Raw genomic sequence first — 11,209 nt, forward strand, 5'->3', positions numbered from 1 at the left:
TTTCTCCTTATTTCCCTTGATTGAGATCTGCTGGATGGGATCACCACAGCACTGCACACTGCCCTCACGTCACCCCTCTGGTTAAGAAGAATTAGCCAATCAGAATACCGTTTGCTGACTACAGTTCAGCATTTAATATCATACTCCCAAACTAGACCAAACCAGCCATGGTAAGTTGCTGCCATCTGGCAAGCAGAATTGCAATCTTAGACCTGCAGGCTCAGTAACAGCTGATGAAACCAGGCTGATGAACAATGGACAATAAGGGCCTGTTATGTATTTGACTGTGATTACACACACATGCACACTCATACACACACAGACACACGCACACACACACACACACACTACACACTATGGCTAAGATAAAGCTGCTACAACATCAGCACAACACTCACACAACATTAGCAAGTACATTTAATGAAGATTTTAGCTCTCATTAGTCTTCATACATGTATAATGAGGGGTAACAATAACTCTTGAATCTTGAAAAGTCCATGGGTAATGGCGAATCTCTTGGCATGAACAACACAGAGCATAATCCGTAGAGCTCTGGAAGCACAGATCCTGTATCCTGCCCTTACAAAAAATAACTGCAGTTATACTTTGGACTTCTGATAGCGACAGATCCTCAAGAATGAAACCACAGCAGTCATCCTGTCTGATAACCAACAATTTCTATAAATGGTGTTGATGGCCTTGTGGGCACAGGCAGAGATATGTTGATTCAACATATCACCACTTGGGGGCAGCATAAACTTGCAAAAATACTACTGCCAGGTGAAAAACAAATCTTACACACTATTTGGGGAGCACAAAAGCATAAAAGCCAATATTTGCAAAAGTTTCAGTTTCATTTTATTTTTAAGATTTTCCAGGGATGCCAATAATTGCGGCATACGTCTTTTTGTTTAAGTTTGGATTTGTCCTCACTGTTTCCATTGTGAAGGTATAAACACCTCAAAGAAACTCATCGTTATCAAGGATGCATACATGTGGAGGGCACTGTATTAATGAAACAAACGTATCAGTTTGCACGAATAAAAATCACTTTAAGCATTGAGTGCTCCGGTCCTGCTCCTTGGCTCTTGTTAGACCTAGGATCAAGGGCGTAGGTTTGGTCTCAGCTTTGGTGGGGACACATCCCCAACTCCTGTTGTCACAATACCAACATTATTATGACCGCCGCGCAGCGAAGCAGCGGTCATATAGGTTTAGTCAGATTTCCCAAGGATTCCTGGGACACTGTAAGACCGGGGTACACGAAACTTGGTGGGCATGTAACCCCACATGGATCGCATGGAACCATCGTTTTTCGTTTTGATCTGTAGCCCCCCCGCTGGACTGGACCCCCCGAAAGGAGGGTAGGGCAGACACAGTTTTCTGTGAATATCTCGAGAACCGTAGGGTTTAGGAGGACCATTTTTTTTGTATGTTAATCTCAAGGGGCTATGTCAACCCATTCCATAACCACTCATTTCATGTATAGTGCCACCTAGTTAAACACAAAAAAGTAAAAATGAGGTGTTGTAATCGCAGGTATCTGTGACCTAACATAGTCAAAACTGCACGAAATTGGAAGTGTAGGATCATTATGACACCCTCTGAATGCATGCCAAGTTTCGTGGAATTCCGCTCATGGGGGGCCACACAATAAATTATTTTATGTTACTATACACCAACTGGCCTGTAGTTGGCCGGAGACAGTTTTCTGTGAATATCTCGAGAACTGTAGGGCCTAGGAGGTCCACCTTTTTTTTGTATGTTGGTCTTAAGGGGACATGTCAACCCATCCCATTACCACTTATTTCATGTATAGCGCCACCTAGTTCAAAATTAAAAAGCAAAAAATTAGGTGTTTTCATCACAATATCTCTGACGGACATGGTCAAACCTGCACGAAATTGAAAGTGTAGGATCATTATGACACCCTCCAAATGCATGCCAAGTTTTGTGAACTTTCGTTCATGGGGGGCCTTACAATAAAATAATTTATGTGTACATTTATAGTGACCGTACACCAACAAGGATTCCCAGGACACTGAAAGACCGGGTACCGCGAAACTTGGTGGGCATGTAACCCCACATGGATAGCATGGAACCATCATTTTTTTCGTTTTGATCTGTAGCCCCCCCCCCCGCTGGACTGGACCCCCGAAAGGAGGGTAGGGCAAACAAAGTTTTCTGTGAATATCTTGAGAACCGTAGGGCCTAGGATGACCAATTTTTTCCGTATGTTTGCCTCCAGGGGTCATCTTAACCCATTCCATGTGCACACATGTGCATAAACAGATACACACGCACACACATACATTCACAGTAATCATACGTATGACACATACTCACACAGTAGACATATGTACGCATGCATGCACATGCACAAACACAGGCACATACGCAGGCACACACACAGGCACACACACAAGCACGCACACACACACACACACACACACACACACACACACACACACACACACACACACACACATAAACATAAACATGTACACGCACACATGCACACAAGACTTTCTCAGAATTATGAACAGGCAAGATGGGGGTGGGGTTGTATAAAATGAATTTTACATGTGAAATCTATGAACTAATCATGTTTTGGTACTTGTTGTCTAGCAGATACCAGTGAGAATTGAGTGTGGATAATGCAATTTAGTGAGACAGTTAGAATCATAGGCCTTTCATGCGTGATTTATTTTTGTGGAAAAAATGTGCTGGACTGGGCGGCAGTCATATTTTGTACCGCTCTGCGGTACATCTAGTTGTTTCAATACCAATACTAAGTGAAGAATCTCGATACTTTTGCAATTTTTAAAAATTTGATTTGGTTTGTGTGATTTCTGATCATTCACATCAGTGGCAATCATGGAATTTGATTGACCCTCCACACACACACACACATACACACATAGAAAGTGGTTATCATCAGTGTTGGGCAAGTTACTTCAAAATCGTAATGTATTATGTATTACTCATTACTGCCATTTCAAAGTAATTTTTTACATTATAATATTACTGTATCTGAATTGTAAGGCATTACACTACTATTGTATTAGCCTACTTTTAAGTTACTTTTACCAAAATATCTAGAAATATGGATTTGGAATTCTAAATGCAGTTTATTATGCTCAATGCAGCTCATTGCACTTCTAATGGAGGGCGATGTGGTATAACATAATAACTGAGCTAGGCTTAAGGCTAACAACAGTAGAATGCAATAGGCGCAGTGATGCCTCATGATGCAATACAAGGAACAATCATAGCCAGAATTTTGTTAAAAGCAGACCAAAGGTCGAAGTCTGGTCAATTGTGATAGAAATGCTGTAACTTTAGGCTTAGGCCTACTCATTAAAATCAACTACCTGTATATTGTAACTCAAAACTTAAAGACATGTCAAGATTTTGGTGCCATTTTGGTGCCCTAACTGGTGAAATACTGTATTAACAGTATTAAGTATGTCATCATATGGCCAACTATAAGGATGTAATCTGCCTGTTCTCATGGATGGGTAGTATTTCTGAAACATGTAATATGTATTTAAAATACAAAATAGTATTTTGTCATTTGTATTTTATTGAGTTGAAGGAAATGGCTCTGTATTTAGTATCAAAATACATTATTGGTGTGTATTTTTGCATTTTAAAAATACTGCAAAATACTCTATGTGAAAAACACTAAAATGGTAGATACTACACACAGGTGTAATGAATAATTGATAATTAGGCAACAATGGTTTATGTTTACTGCAATCAGCTAATGTGAGAACAGCTGTGTTCAACGACACTCCCAGCTTTTCAGTGACGGCTATTGCTGAAGCATCAGCTCTGGTCTGAAGTATAAGTAAGTATAAGTATATATACTCTTTTGATCCCGTGAGGGAAATTTGGTCTCTGCATTTATCCCAATCCGTGAATTAGTGAAACACACACAGCACACAGTGTACACACAGTGAGGAGAAGCACACACTAATCCCGGCGCAGTAAGCTGCCTGCAACAACAGCGGCACTGGGGGAGCAGTGAGGGGTTAGGTGCCTTGCTCAAGGGCACTTCAGCCATGCCTACTGGTCGGGGTTCGAACCGGCAACCCAGGTTACAAGTCCGAAGCGCTAACCAGTAGGCCACGGCTGCCCTGAAGCAATGGTGTGAAGTCGTACGCAAGTAAAGATAAGCAAGTTTACCTGTGCAACTTCACATAAAGACACCGGCAACAATGTCCTATTGGCTCCATGCCGATCTTTAACAGAAAAAATGTCAGATATCTCAATGAACCACAATGACATCAATAGATGGAAAATTGTTGAATGTGTTTGAATTCCCTTCCTTGTAGCATACTTATCTGCATTCCACAGTGGGGAGAAGTTCACCTTAACAATTCTACTGTCTATCCTTATTAGCTGCATACTTGAGGTTGGAGATATTAAGGCATGTCAAGTTTCTCACATACTGCAACTTCAAGATACATAGCCTTATGATTTTCTTATTCAGTTCTGCACTGGACTTGAATTACGAAATTCGGCACAGATACATAATTATGATTTTGGCCTATTGATTAATGTGGTTAATTAATTAAGTATAAGACCCCGTTTACACGAAGGGAAAACGCAGATATTCCCCTGCGTTTACACCAAAACCCTGTTTTTATCACAGACAACGATTATTTCTAAAACCTCCGGCCAAAGTGGAGATTTCTGATAACGCCGGATCTGTTTCGACCTCACTCTGACCGTCACTACGGTCTAAAAAAGGAATGATCACCTTCGTTCTGCCTATCACCGAGACCATATGTCAACAAAGTCATGCCCATGACCTCCGGAAGCAGAACGACTTGAGCTTGTAAATAGCGGAGATTGCTCTCAGACAGTCTCTCACCTTGATCGCCTCATCTGAGACCTGTGATACATGAGTACTTACTTTCACTGCTTTCTTGCTTGACTGTGTTTGTTAGTCTGCATGTGGCAGTAACCTGTGTTTTTTTCAGGAAACTTCGTTTAACTTTGTTTAACTTGTTGACGCCTTTCCTGAGTTCACCCCATACCGCACGGCGGAGGGGCTAGTGTGAGCCTGCTGCCTGCGTTCGCGCACTGCTGCGGGCCGCCGTTTCAGTGTTATTTTCCTTTTGTGTGTGCCAGGTTTCCGGGTTGTTGTTTGTTAACTACTGTGTACCTTATCTGGCTGTTCGCGGCTAGTTGGGCTTGGCGTGAGCCTGCTGGGTGCATTCGCGCACCGGCGTGGGCCACCGTTATTATTTCTGTTTACTGCTCTGGCAGCCGGAACCTGTGTGGGCCTGATCAGCGCCATGTGCTCGGGCCAGCTTAGGCGCTAATGTTACTGTGTGCTTCTTGTTAGCTTTGTTGTTGTGTGCTAGGCTACTTGCAAAAGGTAAGTTTAGCTGTTTGTGTCTGCTAGGTGCAGTCTTGCACGAGGTGCGGGCTGCTGTGTGTCTTTTCTCCAGTTGTCCACTGGTGTACGTCGGCGCGTGCGTTCGCGCACTGGTGGCCGCCTTCTTTGTGTATCTGTTGTGTACCCCGTCGCTGCTGTCAGCAGCTAGCTGGGCCAGTGTGAGCCTGCTAAGCGTGTCCGCACGCTGCTTCAGGCCACCCGTGTACTGTATTACACCACAGCTGTATCTCTTTACGGGCTGCTGCTTGCAGACCCAGTGCGTTGTAGGGCCAAGGTAAGTGCCTTATTGTATTGTATTGTGTTGTATTGCATTGTGTTTTTCTGTGGTAGGCTATGGCGGCACACTACTGCAGAGTCTGTAGGGCCACGATGGCCCCCAATGATGGGCATAGAGAGTGTCCCGCTTGCCTTGGGGCCGCCCACCTCCTGGAGGATGTCGACAGCCCCTGCAGCGCAGCCTGTGACCTTCCTAGGGAGGAACGGCTCCGCCGGGCTGACCAGGCATGTGGCCACGTGCACGCGTGGACGGGACAGGCAGCGCTCACCCGACCGACCATCCCACTCTCATAGGCATGGCCGTAAGCATACGCACAAGCGTAAACGGCAACATGAGTCCCCTTCCAGGCATGATCAGGTGGAGGTCCCTGGACCTGCTAAGCGCTCAGATTCAGATTGGAGTCGCTTCAGATTCTCTCAGCTCTCCAGGCTCTGGCTAGGAGGATGGACAGGCTGGAGGGTCTCCAGGGCATGTCATCCCCTTCTCTGCCCCCTGGCCAGGAAGGTCTCTCCCCATCCAGGCCTGAGAGCCATGGTGTGGATGTTGATCTGGGTGATGTGGATGTGCTGTCACTCCATGCCCCTCGTTCTACGATCGATGACGTAAGCGGGGACGGCCTCCTGGATGAGCTACATTCAGACATGGTGGAGCCAACTGATGAATCCACGGTGCCAGGGGAGGTCCCTGTCGGCTCCTTGATGTCACGGGTGTTGAGTTCCTCCAAGATCCTGGGTCTTCAGGCCCCTATGCCAGACATGGCTTCCCTTGGGGGCGTCTGGGAAGGCGTCTCGCACAGCAGCCCACCACCCTGTATACCCGTGGCAGAGGATTACAGGTGCTGCGGACGGCATGGGGTAAGTCGCAACAGCGCCCCCAATTCAATCCAGGTTGCCGTCAGCTGGCAAAGGCTGCCTATCCGGCCGACTCAGGGCTGGGGGATATGCCACCGGTCGAGCAGTCCATCGCCGCCTGGAAACTGGTCAGCGTGTGTGCCACAGGCGGGCTCCGGTTCTCCACAGGGCAGCATCAGGTGAGTATGGGCGGTGGCAGCCCGCCCGAACACCACAGGTAAGTATCAACTATGCTGCCCCACGGGACCGGCGCTTTCGTGCACCAGACCAGAGCTCAGCCCCAACTCCCTGGCCCGGGGCGCAGGCAGAGGTGCAGGCCGCGTTGGCGGTCCTGCCTAGGGATCCGGGGCTGCCCGTCGATTGCCCTTCCCAGCTGTCCAGGACCTCCTGGGAAGGGATTGTGCCAGACTCTTGGGTTGTGGCTACGGTGACTCACGGTTACCGCCTACAGTTTCGACGGCGGCCCCCTACGTTTTCAGGGGTCAAGATGACGTCTGTGAAAGACCCCCTTTTAAAGTCCGTGCTTGTCAAGGAGGTCCAGGAGTTGCTTCTGAAAGGGGCCATCTCAGAAGTACTGCTGCACGCACGGCACACTGGGTTTTATTCCAAATATTTTATTGTGCCCAAAAAAGACGGAGGTTACCGGCCGGTCCTCGACCTCAGGCCTTTGAACCAGTACCTCAAGGTGCTGCCATTCAAAATGGTCCACGTTGGAATAGTGATCGGTTCCATCCAGGAAGGGGAGGGTTTACGCCTCTGGATCTAAAAAGACGCTGTGACTTCCACGCCCCTATCTGCCCAGCACACAGGTCCTTCCTCCGCCTTTCCAAAGGCAGGGTGTTCCAGTTTCAGGTCCTCCCATTTGGCCTTTCACTGGCCCCCAGAATTTTTACTCGCGTGGTGGCAGCCGCACTAGCCCCCCTGCAGGTCCAGGGCCTAAAGATCCTACCGTACCTGGACGACTGGCTAATTTGTGCCCCATCTCAGGTGCAGGTGGTGCACGACACCGACATGGTTCTGACACATATCCAGGCCCTGGGTTTCACGGTCCACTGGAAAAAGAGCAACTTGCAGCCCCGCCAGCAGGCGGATTTCCTTGGTGTCCTCCTCGACTCGGTCAGCATGACAGCGTCCCTCACTCCACGGAGGGCAGACAGCTTGACCGAGGCTCTGACAGGCTTTCAGCTGGGCAGACTGGTCACCGCCCACAAAGTCCAGAGGCTGTTGGGCTTAATGGCCGCGGCAGCTGCGGTACTGCCATTGGGCCTGCTGAAGGCACGCCCCCTGCAGTGTTGGTTCAATGCCTTTCAGCTCCACCCGAGAGACGACAGGCATGTGAAGTTGCGGGTGTCTCCTGCTTGCATCCGAGCCCTGCGTCCTTGCAGGGACAGGAGGTTCTTACTCCAGGGTGTTCCACTGGGGGGCCTTCCTTACAAGAGGCAAGTCATCTCGACAGACGCTTCTCTGACAGGCTGGGGAGCTGTCTAGGAAGGGCTGTCAGCGAGGGGCGTGTGGCCTCCCTCCTGGACGCCAGAGCACATCAACGCCCTCGAGCTGAAGGCCATCCATCTCGCCCTGCAGAGGTTCCTGCCAGGGTTGGGAAGCCAACATGTTCTGGTGAGGTCAGACAGCACCTCGGGCGGTGTATAAATGTCAATCACCAAGGCGCACGAGGTCCTGGCGGTGCCTCCAGGTGGCGGAGGAGTTGCTGTCATGGGCATGGCCGCCTGGCTTCAGTGAGGGCAGTACACGCTCCAAGCGTGGAGAACAGGGCGGCCGACATTCTCTCCAGGACCGGGCCACTCCCCGGGAATGGAGATTGAACCCAGAGGTGGTCAGCCAGGTCTGGGCTCAGTATGGTACTGCACAAGTGGACCTGTTTGCGTCGGCGGAAACGACTCACTGCACAGATTGGTACTCTCTCGTGGGACAGGGAGGCAGTTTGGGCCTGGATGCTCTGTCACAAGACTGGCCGACAGGCTTGCTGTACGCTTTTCCTCCATCCCCTCTTGTACCTCAGGTCCTGCAGAGGATCAGGGAGGGCCAACACACAGTTCTGCTGGTTGCTCCACGGTGGCCGGCGAGGGCCTTGGTTCCCAGACCTTCTCCGGCTCCTGCAGGATCAGCCATGGCAGTTACCCTGCCGGGCGGATCTTCTGTCACAAGCAGACGGGCGGATCTGGCATCCGAACCCAGGTGTCCTGCGCCTGTGGGTTTGGCCCCTGCAGAGTCCGTCATTGAACAGCTAGCTGAGTCTGTGCAGGAGACTCTGAACAATGCCAGGGCTCCTTCTACTAGAGCTTGCTATGCACTCAGGTGGAGGATCTTTTCGGATTGGTGTGCCAGCTTGGGTCTTGAGCCAGCGGTTTGCCCTGTGCCACAAGTTTTGGCGCTTCTGCAGTCCTATTTGGATCAAGGCAAGGCGGTCAGTACTGTGAAGGTTTATGCCTCGCCATTTCAGCCTTTCACCAGGGTGCGGATAACAGGCCCTTGGGTAGGCATCCACTGATTGGTCAGTTTTTAAAAGGGGCCCGCCCAAGGCGTCCAGTTCGCACTTTTATGGGCACCAAACTGGGATTTGCCCACTGTTTTAATGTCACTTACTGAAGGCCCGTATGAGCCCATTTTAGATGCAGATCTGCGATTTTTGTCTCTGAAAACTAGCTTTCTCCTGGCTCTTTGTTTGGCCAGGCGCTGCCGGGGAGCTGTGCCCTCCCCCAGCTTAAGACTGCCTAAGGTGGCAGGCAGGGGCACTGGCGGTCAATTTGGCCTAATCCAGCCTTCCTGCCTAAGGTTCTAAATCAGCAGTCTATCAACCAGGTTCTGAGCTGACCCAATTCCAGCCGCCTGCTGCCTCACAGGCAGAGCTGCGACAAGTTGCTCACTCTGTGCCCAGTCAGGGCTTTGAGAGCTTATCTGGCCTGTACACAGTCGCTGAGGAGGGAACACACTCAACTTTTTGTCTGTTATGGAGCCGGCAAGGGGCTACCGCTTCCAAACAGCTGCCAGTCACATTGGCTGGTTGAGGTTATTTCCCATGCCTACCGGGCTCTGGAAGGCCAGTCCCTTCGGTACGAGGGCTCACTCCACCAGGAGTATGGCTACTTCTTGGTCTGCCCTTAAGGGGTACCAGCAAGCGATATCTGTGCAGCGGCTTCATGGGCTGACGCCTTGCACTTTTACCAGGTTTTTATAGGGTGGACGCCACTGCCCAGCTCCGCTGGCGACGCTGCCCCTCATGTCCGCGGACCGAAGCAGGTTTTAATGGTTAGCTTAGAGCTCCTCGCGACTTTTTGGTATGTGTCATCCCTTTTTAGACCGTGAGTGACGGTCAGAGGAGGGGTCGAACAGATCGTAGTTACGCATGTAACTATGGATCTGTGAGACCGAGGATGACCGCCACTATCCTTGTCGCCGGACCATCCTGGAGGCCAAGGTAGGAGACTGAACCGAGCAATCTCCGCTATTTACAAGCTCGAGTCGCTTCTGCTTCCGGAGGTCATGGGCATGACTTTGTTGACATATGGTCTCGGTGATAGGCAGAACGTATAAGGTGATCATTCCTTTTTAGACCGTAGAGACGGTCATCCCTCGGTCTCACAGATCCATAGTTGCATGTAACTTACGCTATGTGCTGCCGTGTCAACAGGGATAAACAGCGTTTTAGCTTCTTAAACGCCACATTATGCGCCAGAAAATCCTTAACGCCATGTGAGCCTTGATGTTTACAGTTTCTTTGGCTACTGATCAGGATTATCATGGATGCTGTTAAGGTGCTACTAATTTTACTTTTGTGCAAACGCTTCTGGCCTGTTTGCATTTGGAACAACTGCTCGACATGGAGGAGCAGAGGCGAAGGATCGCACGGAGGTCAGCATTTTTACTGCTCGTGTTAGTCATTGGTGTCGATTCTGAGGATTTTGATTGGCCAGCACGGCTTTATTCCTTTCCCTACACTGCCACCGCTTTGGCATAGTTATTATGGCGCCGACAGCCGATTTTATGCGGTTGATGTAAATGACAAGTTTTTTGAAAACAATGTTGTGTGCACGATGTTATTATTGAAAACGGAGGGGGGGAATATTTGTTTCTCTAAATACCCGGCTATGTGTAAATGTGGCCTAAGTGTATATATACTCTTTTGATCCCGAAAATGTAATCTCTGCATTTATCCCAATTCGTGAATTAGTGAAACATACTCAGCACACAGTGAACACACACTTATCCTGGCTCAGTGAGCTGCCTGCAACAACAGCAGCGCTTGGGGAACAGTGATGGGTTAGGTGCCTTGCTCAAGGGCACTTCAGCTGTGCCTACTGGTCGGCGTTCGAACCGACAACCCTCCGGTTACAAGTCCGAAGCGCTAACCAGTAGGTCGTTTGGGATAAGCATCAGCTAAATGTAAATGTAAATTCTTGAATTATTCTTAATTCTGATCACGCTACATGAACTTGGATACGGTATACTATGACAGGGGCCAAATTGTATTGTTTTTTACTATATAGTTTTGATAGGCTAAATGTTTGGGATAAAAAAGCTTTTTTGCAGTGCTTCCATACTTCCTTGAAAAAAGTATTTTGAGTATTTTCTAAATACAAAAATACAGTATTTTATTTTGATACATTAAAAATGAGGGTAGGCCTATTAGGTATTTTATTTTGAAATACA

Source organism: Alosa alosa, chromosome 9 (assembly GCF_017589495.1).
Source record: "Alosa alosa isolate M-15738 ecotype Scorff River chromosome 9, AALO_Geno_1.1, whole genome shotgun sequence".
NCBI lineage: Eukaryota > Metazoa > Chordata > Actinopteri > Clupeiformes > Clupeidae > Alosa > Alosa alosa.